General features: G+C 34.4%; 1 protein-coding gene across 6 annotated transcripts in view; it reads left to right on the forward strand.

Moving 5' to 3' along the window:
• The window catches only part of PEAK1 (pseudopodium enriched atypical kinase 1), a 384,683-nt gene that overhangs the window by 143,873 nt on the left and 228,324 nt on the right, over positions 1-12,486 (forward strand). For all 6 annotated transcript variants that reach the window (XM_053593373.1, XM_053593370.1, XM_053593374.1 and 3 more), the window contains exon 2: positions 1,455-1,536. The gene's annotated coding sequence lies outside the window, so the exon portion shown is untranslated. The remainder of the gene's footprint in view (positions 1-1,454; positions 1,537-12,486) is intronic.

Raw genomic sequence — 12,486 nt, forward strand, 5'->3', positions numbered from 1 at the left:
AATCACACCGCCTCATGTGGCCCGCAGGCCACAGTTTGAGGACCCCTGGTCTAAGTGGACAAAATACTGAACTCTAAGAGGAAAGGGAAAAAAGGAACCCAGAAAGGAAACTGAGAAGGAAAAAGCTCTGTGCCTGCTTAATTAATCTTAAGAGGACAACTTTTAAGTTTAAGGACAACTTAACCTTAAGATTAAGGACAACTGCCTTAATCTTAAAAGGACAACTTTTTCCTTTTTTGTACACTGTGTAATACCTCAGATAGTATGCTATATAGCATTATGTACTAGATAATATTTTAGTTTGCCACATTTTGTTTAGTTGGAAAATGTTTCATTTTCTCTGAGATTCTATTTCATATTTAATCCAATTTTATTAGTTGACAAGAAATATTTTTTAATTCATATCATTCCATAAACACCTACTGTGTACTAGGGACTATGTTAAATACTGTATTTATGTTGTCTCCTCTTATCCTTTAAATAATCCTGCAAAGATAGGTTTTATTATTTCCATTTTATGTTTGAAGAACCTGAGGATAAGAAAGATGAAGTGACTTGATCAGTGTTTTCACACATCTCCAAAATTCATTCTCTTAACTACTGATGATCTTGTATATGTTGAGATTAAAAAAAAATTTTAAGTCTCCTATTCTGGTTCCATTGTGAGAATTACACTAACTCCAATGCACTGATTTACACTAAAATTTGCATGGTCAGTCTCATGTGGGTTAGCATAGCAGTTGGGCACCTCTCTGTTCCTGAGTACCGTGTGACCTTACTTAATCCTTTTCATCTCACTAGGTCACAGTTTCTTTATTTTTTAATTAACAGTTTGCATTAGATGATTCCTAACTTGCTTAATTGAAAATTCTAGAAATTTATTTATTTTTAAAAACTCAAGAACAAGGGTTACCTGGAGTCTACTAACAGGTTTTAGAGATTCACAAGGTAAGTGATTGGGCTTCATGACTCAACTAAAATCGCAAGATAAAATGTGCAAGATACAATGCATGTATATACATTTTTATGGAGATGCAATTCATAGCTTTTGTCACAGTTTCATATAACTCCCATTAACCCTCCACCTTGAGAAGGTTAAGAAGTGTAAGAACCAGAAGTATTTTTACATAATGTGATAAACGTGCTTCATGAATCCCTGAGTTGTTTGTCTTTAACATGAGTGTAACTATTCCTTGAAAGTAGTTTTTTGAAGTAAGGAACAAATTTATTTATATTAAGGGATAAGTTTATTTTCAGGTTATTAAGCCTATAATGTTTTCTGTTTTATTAACCAGGTAAAACACTTCTTATTTTATTGCTTAAAAACAAATCCATCAAATAGAATAAGTAAAAGTTTGACTCTACCTTATGGTGAATTAAAGAATGCTCAGTTCTAGAGAGTGATTCAAATGCCCTTCACTAACATATATTCCCCACTTTGCGTCTCCCTACAGGAAAAGAATATTTGAGGTCCATCTGTAAGGAAGGAAAAGGAAGCAACAACATAACGCCTAGAGCTGGAGCCAGTTAAACCAGGTTTGTTCTTTTTCTTTACTTAATGTAACATGTTTATTCCCGTTTTGAATCTGTTATATCAACCTACTGCCTTATTCCACCAGCAGATATAATGTTTAACCTTGACATAATGGTCTAGAGGAGTGAAAGATGAATATGACTTTCCCTTTTCTAAATATTTGCAACCTAATTACAAATATGAAAGAAAAATGATAAAAAGCTCGATGATACTCTTACTTTAAGATGAGGAGTTTTGCGAGGTTTGTTTAAAGTCAAAAAGCTCTTAGAGAGTCAGGCTGTTTCAATCTCAGATTTGTTGACTCCATACCTCATTTGTCTTCCATTATGTCACAATTTCCCCCATTTGATTTAGGTTTAGTTGTTGTATAGCTGCTGATCACTGAAGCTGAGGTCTAGGACCCATGTGTATTTCATTTAAGGAAGCTTTCTGATGAAGTAAAAATGAGGGAAAGCATTCTCTATTCTCTGAAAGTTTACATATTGAGAAGGGAACTAATACTTGTAAGCACTTACTATATGCTAGACATTATTATAATGATTGAATGTGAGCTAACTCATTCCATTTACAATAGCCAGGTGACATACTTGGTATTATCCCTCATCCTTAGAATAAGAAAGAAAGAAATTGCCCAAGATCACATAGTTAGAAACAAAAGCAGAATCAAAACCCTTTATTGAGAAAAGTTAAATGGAGTTTGTATCATGCCTATTTACTTAAAATTTAATATCACATAAATCAAGCACATAGCTGAACAGTTTGATCTGAGCTCCTTTTCCTATTAGTGTCATTTGTAAGCATTGTTAATTCAAATGTTAGCAGTTGAATCATCTCACTAAAATGAAATTTAGATCTTTTAAGTATGCTTTTCATTGTAAGCAGTTTGAAAAGGTAATTGTTTAAGCTGCTTGATCCTGTTGAAGAGAAATTTTAAATTTACAGATTAATGAACAGCAACATACAATAGAAAGGAAGTTGAGGTGGGAGTTAGATCTGGGTCCTTCCAACTCCCAACTTCCGTACCGACTTGTGTGCTGTCTAAGGCTCTTACTCTGCTTTTGGACTCATTTTGTAAGATGAGAAGTTTCCCTAAAGATCTTACAATTATAAAATAACACTATCAGTAGATTTTTATATGTGTTTCAAATGTAAATATCAATATTTAGAGATGAAAAATCTTTAGAGATCATTTAATTGAATCCTTCCATATGACAGATTAAGAAATTGAGATCCTTACTTTTGTATGTCACTTTAAATATTTCACATTAATCTCACACAAACCTCACCACAATCCTGTGGATTAAATACTGTCATCTTTAGTGTACACATGACCAAACTGAATTGGTCCAAGGTCACATAGCTGGGCCTAGAGACTAAGTGACTCTGTGACTCTTAACCTTAAGTTTACTATGTTTTCTTGCTTTAGTAGGATTAAATACATCCTTGGATAAAGTTCTGTTGGGGAAGAAAGTGAGAATTTAGTGATTTATGCAACAGATCTAAGCAGAAGAAACATATTTCCTAGTATAAAAGTAATAAACTTCAGCTATATAAATAGCAGAAACAAAGAAGCAAGGTAGTGGCAAAAAGTAGGGTATATAAATTGGTTTAACTTTGGTTTCCACTTTTTCCTGATTAGGAGTAAGCATCATTGACTTTGGGGATTCTTGTGTTTATCAAGAGCGTACTATTTGCTTTGCTTTGTCCTTATTACTAAATAATTCGAGGAAAACCATACTTTGTAATAAGAATTTATATATTATAGATGACCTAAGGAGAACTTAAAAAGTTAATGCAAAAGGATACCCTAAAAAAGCAAAGAATAAGCATGAGAAGCTAAAGCTTTACATGAAATTATTTAATTATTTTTATATTTCTTTATATTTCTAGGTATGAATATAGCATTTTCTTCTGTTTAGTTTCTAATTTAAAGTTTGTAATGGGCTCTCTAAATTGAAAAATAAACAAGTGATCTCACAGTGGACACAAGCTCATTTATAATAATACTGGGACAAGTGAATCAATGGTTAGGCATTAGGAAGAAAATAATTTCTTAAGAGTATCTAAGTTTTGGCAAGGTGTTAGTGTTAAAATTCATTTTAGAATGATAAACCTTCTATTTCTGACCATGGGGGAGTAAACAGATCTGCAGTGATCCCCCTGCTGCAAACAACTAGAACACAAGTATAAAATATAAGAAAGAACTATTTTCAGACTCAGGCAGTGTAGGACTATGATCCCCAAGAAAAGCAAAATAAACAGGTGAGCCCTACTATCATTCATCTTTCAGCCAGGAGGAAATGTACCACTTCAGTATAGGGGTGAAGAATCCAAAACAGAGCCTGGAAATCTTGTTGACTTGAGTAGACAGAAAAGAAAGTGAAAGGAGGCCCAGGGGCTAGAATTTGCAGGGCAGAATTCCAGAGAGGAGCTAACAAGTTACATTAATCTAACTAGAGTTCCCTCGAGTGTTTAAATAAATAAAAACTTGTATTACATACATGAGAAAAGTAAAATTTCTTGAGACCAGGGAAGAACTTCTAACGAGAGAATGTTCCCAGAGAGTTGTAACACAAAGATTCTCAGAGTTGACAGAGGGCCAAGAATTCAACAAGTTCCTGCTCATGGAAGGGAAAAACATTACTGAATATACAAGGCCCCAAAAGGGTCACACCACTGGAGGGGGAAAGTAACCCTAGACTAAAAGCTACTCCAGATATGCCTGAAAGGAGCTGTCAGCCTAGGAATAAGCAAATTAGTATGCAATTAATAAAAATGCCTTTCAGGGCCTAACACGGGCTCACATCTGTAATCCCACCTCTTTGGCAGGCCACAGCTAGAAGATCACCTTAGTCCAGGAATTTAAGACCAGCCTGGGCAATACTGCCAGACCCTATTTCTACAAAATAATTGCAAAATTAGCTAGGCACGGTAGTGCATGCCTGTAGTCGCAGCTACTCAGGAGACTGAAGTGAGAAGATCACTTGAGCCTAGGAGTTGGGAGGCTACAGTGAGCTATGCTGACACCAATACAAGAGTGCAATCTCTAAAAGAATTTTATCTCGAAAATAAATTAAATTTAATTAAAAAAAAAAGCCTTAAGGTGAAAGTCTAATACTCTTTAAAGGGATACAACAAAATTAAAACTCAAGAATGTAAAATTCGAAAATATTTGTCATGTAAAAAAAATTACTGGGTATACTAAGAAACAGAAAATGTGACCCATAACCAGAAAAATATTGGTTGATTTAAAATAACCCTGGAAATGATAGTAGTGATGGAATTAGCAGATCAGGATGTTAAAAGGACTATAATAATGATAATCTACATTCAAGGATATAAATGAAAACAGGAATATAGTGGTGAGAGAAATTTATGATTTTCAAAAAGCATCAATAACTTCTACAGATAAAATATATATACAGAAATGAAAATTTCACTAGCTAGATAAGCCTTTTATACATGGAAGGAAAAAAAAGCTAAACGTGAACTAGAAGACGCAGTCAATGTAATTTATCCAAAATCAAACTCAGAGAGAAAAAAAGTGACTGTGAAACAATGGAAGAACACAATTATAAAGGTCTTAAATTATATAAGAAGTGATACAATATTATATTGTAAATCCTGCAGCAATCGCTAAAATAAGCAAGTAGAACAAAGAATAAGTCAATGAAAAAATAATTGAGTCCCTAGAGGAGATTAAATAGAATCCAAAAGCATAATTAATTCAAAGGAAGGGTTAACAGAAAACAAGTAGCAAGACCGTACATACAAACACAAGCATCCTAATAATATATTAAATGTAAACCTCATAAATATTTTAATTAAAAGACAGATTAAAAAAAAAAAAAAACAATAACCACCCTAGAGTGCAGTGGCTCATGCTTATAATCCTAGCACTTCAAGAGGTTGAGGTGGGAAGATCACCTGAGGCCAGGAGCGTATGCAATAGTGAGATCCTGTCTCTACAAAAAAGAAAAAATCTTTTTTTAATTAGCTGGGGTTGGTGGCATATGCATTTATTCCCAGCTACTCTAGGCACTGCCTGAGCTGTGGAGTTCGAAGTTACAGTAAGCTATGATGATCTGCACTCTAGCCCAGGCAACAGAGTGTGAGAACTTGTCTCAAAAAAAAAAAAAAAAAAAAAAAATCAAGAAGGTATTTTGAACATAAAGAATCCTACACTAAAAAGGAAATGGTTTAAAAGGATAGAAAATATCTCCTGCAAACTAAAATCTTAAGGAAGCTGGAAGAGTTATATTTATATCAGACAAGGTAGAAGACAAAACAAAGAATATTATCAGAGCTAATGAGGGTCATTTCATTATGATCTAAGTTATTAATTCATTTAAAAGAACAATTATAAGTGTGTATGTATATAATACAGACCTACAAAATTCATGAAGCAGAACCTGACAAGAGATGAAAGCCAAAAGAAGCACAGTAACAATTGGAGACATGAACATTCTTCTCACAGTAATGGACAGAACAGATACAACAAAAATAGAGGAAGGGTAAAGCAGCACCCTCAACTGAATTGTGATTTATAGATGCCAACCCACAACAGCAAAACATAAACTTTTACAATGCCTGTGAAACATTTACCAAAACAGTCAATCTCCTTAGCCAGGAATAAGTCTTAGAAAAGTAAAGAACTGAAACTATACACACAACATACTTCCATGACAATGAAATGATATTGGAAAAAAATAACAGAAATGATAACTGAAAAATTCTCAAATATTTAGTAATCAAGTAATATACTTCTAAAATAAAATATTAAGCAAATAAGAAATCACAAGGGAAATTAGAAAATATTTTGAGCTGAATGAAAATGAAAACCTAACATAACAAAATTTGTGAGATGCTGCCAAAAGGGCACTTTGAGGGAATTTATCATTTTCTATCTATTTATTAGGGGAGAAAAGGCCCAAACTCCTATTATCTAAGTTTCCACCAGAGGAAGCTAGATAAAAGGAGCAAATTAAGCCATAGTAAGTAACCAGTAACAATATAACAAAGAACAAAAATCAGTAAAATAAGACACCTAAAAAACAAAGAAAAATCAATGAAAACAAAAACTGGTTCTTTGAAACAAAATTAATAAAATTGATTAATTAGCTATACTGAAGAGACAGAAATCACTACTATTGGAAATAAAAGGGAAGACATCACTAAAGATTCTACAGACAGCAAAAAAGTAAGAAACTATAATGAATGATTTTATGCTAATAAATCCGACATCTAAAATAAAATGAGCAAATTCCTTAGAATATACTGATTACCAGTACTCAAGAATTAAGGGACAGCCTGAAAAGCACTACATCTATCAAAGAAATAGAGTTTGTAACTAAAAACCTTCCCACAAAGAAAATTTCTGTTCTCAAAGGCTTCACTGGTGAAGTCTATCAAACATGTTATGGAAGAACAGCAATCTTATATAATTCTTTCAGATAGTAGAGAAGAAAATATTTCCCAACCCATTTTAAAGGCCAGAAAAATAACAGTTTTCTGGTTTGATTTTGAAACCAGAAAAAGAAAATGCAAGAACAAAGAAGGTACACACATACAGAACCAACCATACGCTAATATCTCTCATAAACATAAAAGCAAAAAGTCCTTACCAACATAGCAAGTCAAATACAGCCATATATATATGTGTGTGTGTATGTGGGTGTGCACAGGAATGCAAGTTTGATTATATGAGGTTGGACAACTAAGTTTGTGAATTCATCCTAGAATAAGTGCTACATGCCTCACTGTTGAGTATCACTATGGTCACCTTCAAAGTACTCTTCTTAGGAAGCCGTGCACCAACCCCAGTGCCTAGTCCACTCTTCAAAACAATTCTGGACTTCTTTTTCTGGAATGGCCATTAGTGCTATCCTCAGACGAGATCTGACCTTTAAGTTCATAAACTCATCCTAGGAAAAGTGCTATATACCTCATTGTTGAATATCACTACAGTCATCAAACAGCCAAGGGGAATACTTGGAAGGTGACCATAATGATATTCAGCAATGAGTGCATACCACTTTTTCTAGGATGAGTTCATGAACTTAATAGCCCGATCTCACAGATTTTAAATCAGTGTAGTTAACCATATTAAAATAAATGAAATAATGGAAAAAATCTCATCTTAATAAAGGGGGAAATTTTTAACAGTCATGTGTAACAACAGCTTCAGAAAATACAGACAAGAACTTCCTTATCTGTAAAAAACTTTGACATCTAACATCATATTTAGCAGTGAAAGCCAAATGATATTCCCCTAAAACTGGAAATAAAGCAAAGATGTATACCCTCACCTCTTTATTCAGTATTACACTGGAGCTCCTAGCTAGTATAATGAGGCAAGAAAAAGAAATAAAGGCATATAGATGGGAAAGAAGTTGAAATGTCTTCATTTGGAGAGAACATGCAGAAGGAAATCTACAAAACAAATACTATAACTATTATGTGATGTTAGCAAGAATACAAAACAGAAAGTCAATATACAAGTATCCATTGTATTTCTTTATCCAGCAACTAATAAATAGACATTTTAAAAATTATAAATATTGTTTATAATAGCATTAGAAACATGAAATACTTGAGTTGTAGAAAATATATCCAATAAAGTATGTCTCACAAAATGTGTAAGATCTATAAAACACAAGCTTAAAAATAACTAGTAAGATAAACTATACCACATTTACTTTATCTATTCATCTGCTAATGGACACTGATTTTTAAGTGAAATAAGCCAGGCACACAAAGACAAATTCCGCATGTTTGTTCTCTTTCCTATGTAGAAGCTAAAAAAAATTGACCTCATGGAGGTAGAGTAGGAATACCAGAGGCTCAAAAGGCTCAGAAGGGTAATAGGGGACAGAGATTATGAGGGATTAGTTAATGGGTACAAAAATACAGTTAGATTTCTATCTAAGTAGCACAAGATACCACAGTTAACAATTATTTATTGCATATTACAAAATAACTAGACAAGGAGATTTGGAATGCTCCTAACATAGAGAAACAATCAACATTTGAGATGACTGATATCCGGATTGCCTTGATTTGATCATTACACTGCATATGCCTGTATCAAAATATCACATGTACCCTGTAAATATGCACTATTATGTATCTACAAAAAATTTTTAAATTTGAAAATAAATCCAAATGAATGAAATAATTAAAATAATTTTGAAAATAATGAACAAAATTTGAGGCTCAGTACCTGTAGCTCAGTAGCTAGGGTGCCAGCCACATACACCATAGTGGGCTGGTTTGAACCCAGCCTGGGCCTGCCAAACAATGACAACCATAACAAAAAAAATAGCTGAGCGTTGTGCTGGGCACCTGTAGTCCCGGCTACTTGAGAGGCTGAGGCAAGAGAATCACTTAAGCCCAAGAATTAGAGGTTGCCGTGAGCTGTGACGTAACAGTACTCTACCAAGGGTGACATAGTGAGACTCTTATCTCAAAAAAAAAAAAAAAAAAAAAAAATTCGAATACTTACAATACCCAACTTTTCCATTTTATAACTAAGGTAGAACAATTGAGATGGTTTGATTATGGTCCACAGATAAACATATAAATGGAATATAATTAAGAATCTAAAATGAAACCTAATAAATGGAATATAATAAAGAATCTAAAATGAAACCTACGGATACATGGTCAATTGATTTTCAATGAAGGTGTTAAGGTAATTGGATATAGGAAAAAATATCTTCAACAAACAGTGAATGTGTTTGGAATAAAAATGCACGTTCCCTTTACCTCATACCATACACAGAAACTAATTCCATATGCATCATAAACCTAAGACTAACAGGTAAACTATAAAACTTCAGGAAATAAACAGGAAAAAAAATTATGACTTGGGATAAGGAGAAACCATTAAAAAACAAAACCTGCCTGATCAACTATATTTTACCCAAATTAAAAACTGCTGTTTTAAAAATATCATTATATAAATTAAGTGAGCAATAAGTACATGAAACAATTCTTTGTGGAGAGTTCAGAAACTAAACATGCCTATAGGCATTGTTTGCACCAAAGAAATGTATTCGATGCTTAAATGTGTCACTGGCAGTCAAAAGGATAAAACTAATAATAAGAAGCCACTTTATACACACAGAAAGGAAAAAATTTAAAAGACTAACAATTTCAAACATTGGCAGTTATGCAGAGGTGTGGTGCGCCTTTCTGTAGCTACTGTATTGGATGGTACAGACACAGAACATTTTCATCATTGCAGAATGTTCTTTAAGATGACCCTGATGGTGAGCATCTGAAAGACTCATAAATTGCTGGTAGGAATGAAAAATTTCATCAATACCTTTTAGAAGTTTGGTAGCTTCTTTGGAAGTTAACAATAATGAGCCAAAAAAAAATTACCAAACAACCAAATAATTCCACTCCTAGGTGTTTACTTAGCTGAGTTGGTGTCATCAGAGGCTCATTAGGGAGCCAGCACTCCCACTTCTTTTCAGAATTAAGAGGAGACTCCTGTCAGGTGTCAATGGAAGCTGAATGGAAACCTGCACTTGTACCCCTACCTGATAGTAATGAGGCAGTGCACCTTGCCTCTGCCTGGGGAGTATCAAAACAGAAGATTTAAAATGTCATGACCTACTAAGTGGAATGCTGAAATCAAACTAATTAACATAACCATCACCTCACTTATTTTTGTGGTACGACATTTATGATATACTCTTAGTTGTTTTGAAATGTACCCTTGCATTTTGTACATTAGGTGAGATCCGCCCAAATACCCTCCCCCCACTCAACCCTTCTCCCTCCCCTCCCCTCTTTCTTTCTGGACTATCATTGTATTTTATCATTGGTATGAATGTGTCAAGTGTTTATATATTGGTTTTATAATAGTATTGAGTACATTGGATACTTTTTTCCCCATTCTTAAGATACTTTACTAAGAAGAATACATTCTAGTTCCACCCAGGTAAACATAAAAGATGTGAAGTCTCCCTTTTTATGGCTGCTTTTCAGATTATTTCCTTGGGCTCAGCACAGTGGCTCACACTTGTAATCCTGCACTCTTGTAGGTTGAGACGGATAGATTGCCTGAGCTCAGAAGTTGAAGAACAGCCTGAGAAACAGCAAGACCTCATCTCTAAAAATAGCCAGGGAATTTTGGCGGGCACCTGTAGTCCCAACTTGAGAGGCTGAGGGAGGAGAATAGCTTGAGCCCAGGAGTTTGAGGTTGCTGTGAGCTATGACACCACAGCACTTTACCAAGAGCAACAAAGTGAGACTGTTTAAAAAACAAATTATTTCTTTGTTTTTAGTTTTCTATTGCCTTCATTACACCAGACCTTCTCTATACTATTTCTCCTAGCAAAATGATAAATGTCATTATTAGTTTTTATAAGACATGTAGTATTTGCATTACTATCGAAGAGAAAGCAAGTCAATTTTACTGCATTCACTCAATATGATCAAGTACAGTTTTTTTACACTGTATGGAAATCTGGAGTCCACAAGTTCTTGATAATCTTTCACTACTCTTATAGAAGAGATGAAGCAACATTTCAGACTACCAAAATTTTTACCATTTTGGGGGGTGTGTGTGTTTGTTTTCCTTTCTAGACTACCAAATCTTACATTACAGAATGAGCAAAGCTAGCAAGGAAGTTCATATAATTTTCAACTGAAATTTAATCTTCACAGAAAACCCTCATTACAATTAATGACTTTTGGTTCAAACTTTTTTTGAAATAGGTTTTCATAAAAGAAATAAAAAGACTTAAGAGGAAATGATTTTGTCAATTTCATGTACTAATCTTCACCGCTTAATTTTATCAAGCAGAATAATTTTTCATATTATTATGAAAATCACTCAATTTTTTCACTTTGAGAAATAAGGAAAATAAAGGTAGCAAAAAGGAGGTCTGTTTAGAAAGTACCAAGTCATTGTTAATTATTATTATTTATTTATTATTGTTATTATTTTTTTTTTTGAGACAGTCTCACTTTGTTGCTTCGGTAGAGTGCTGTGGATCACAGCTCACAGCAACCTCAGATTCTTGGGCTCAAGCTATTCTCTTCCTCAGCCTTTCAAGCTGGGACTGCAGATGCCTGCCACAATCCCTGGCTATTTTTAGAGCCGGGTTCTTACTCTAACTCAGGCTGGTCTGGAACTTGTGAGCTCAGGCGATCTGCCCACCTCAGCCTCCCAGATTACTGAGATCATAGGCATGAGCCACCATACCTGGCCTACTGTTAATATATACTTGAACAGTCTGTGCAATATGGATGTAACCTGGCATCCAAGGAGAGTGGACTAGGACACACATGTGTGAACAACAATGACTTCACTGAACTAGTCAGTGGGGTGCTAGGTCCTGTTGAGAGAGCGTGTGTACTGTGTGGCCTTCACATTCAAAATGACTGAGTGAGGAGAGCAACAGATCTGCATCAAATTTTGCATTAAGCTTAAACATTCCTCCAGGAAACCATTCAGATGATTTAGAAAGCCTTTGGGGATGATATAATGTGTTTAGTGTAAACAAAAGTGTGGCACAAAGTTTTAAGATGGTGGAGAATTTGTTGAAAGTGTACGGGCTGCAATCAACAAAGATCTGCAACTAACAGTGCAAGAACTGGAAGCTGATCTGGAGATCCCAAAACAAACTGTGGCTGAGATTTTGACACAGAATCTTGGCATAAAAACATGTCATGGCAAGATGCATTCTGTGACTTCTGCCACCAGAGGAGAAGGAACATCAGACTGCATTTGATAATGACTTGCTTCAAACCGCTACCAACAAGCCAGATTTCCTCTAAAAGTTCACAGATAGAAATAAATCGTGGGTCTAGGGCTATGATCCAGAAAAGGACCAGTGGAAGCCACCTAGTTCTCTAATAAGGTGCAGCAAAGATGCAACAAGACCAAAACCATGTTAACTGTGTTTTCTGATTGGGAAGGTGTTGTTCATTAT

Source organism: Nycticebus coucang, chromosome 6 (genome assembly GCF_027406575.1).
Source record: "Nycticebus coucang isolate mNycCou1 chromosome 6, mNycCou1.pri, whole genome shotgun sequence".
NCBI lineage: Eukaryota > Metazoa > Chordata > Mammalia > Primates > Lorisidae > Nycticebus > Nycticebus coucang.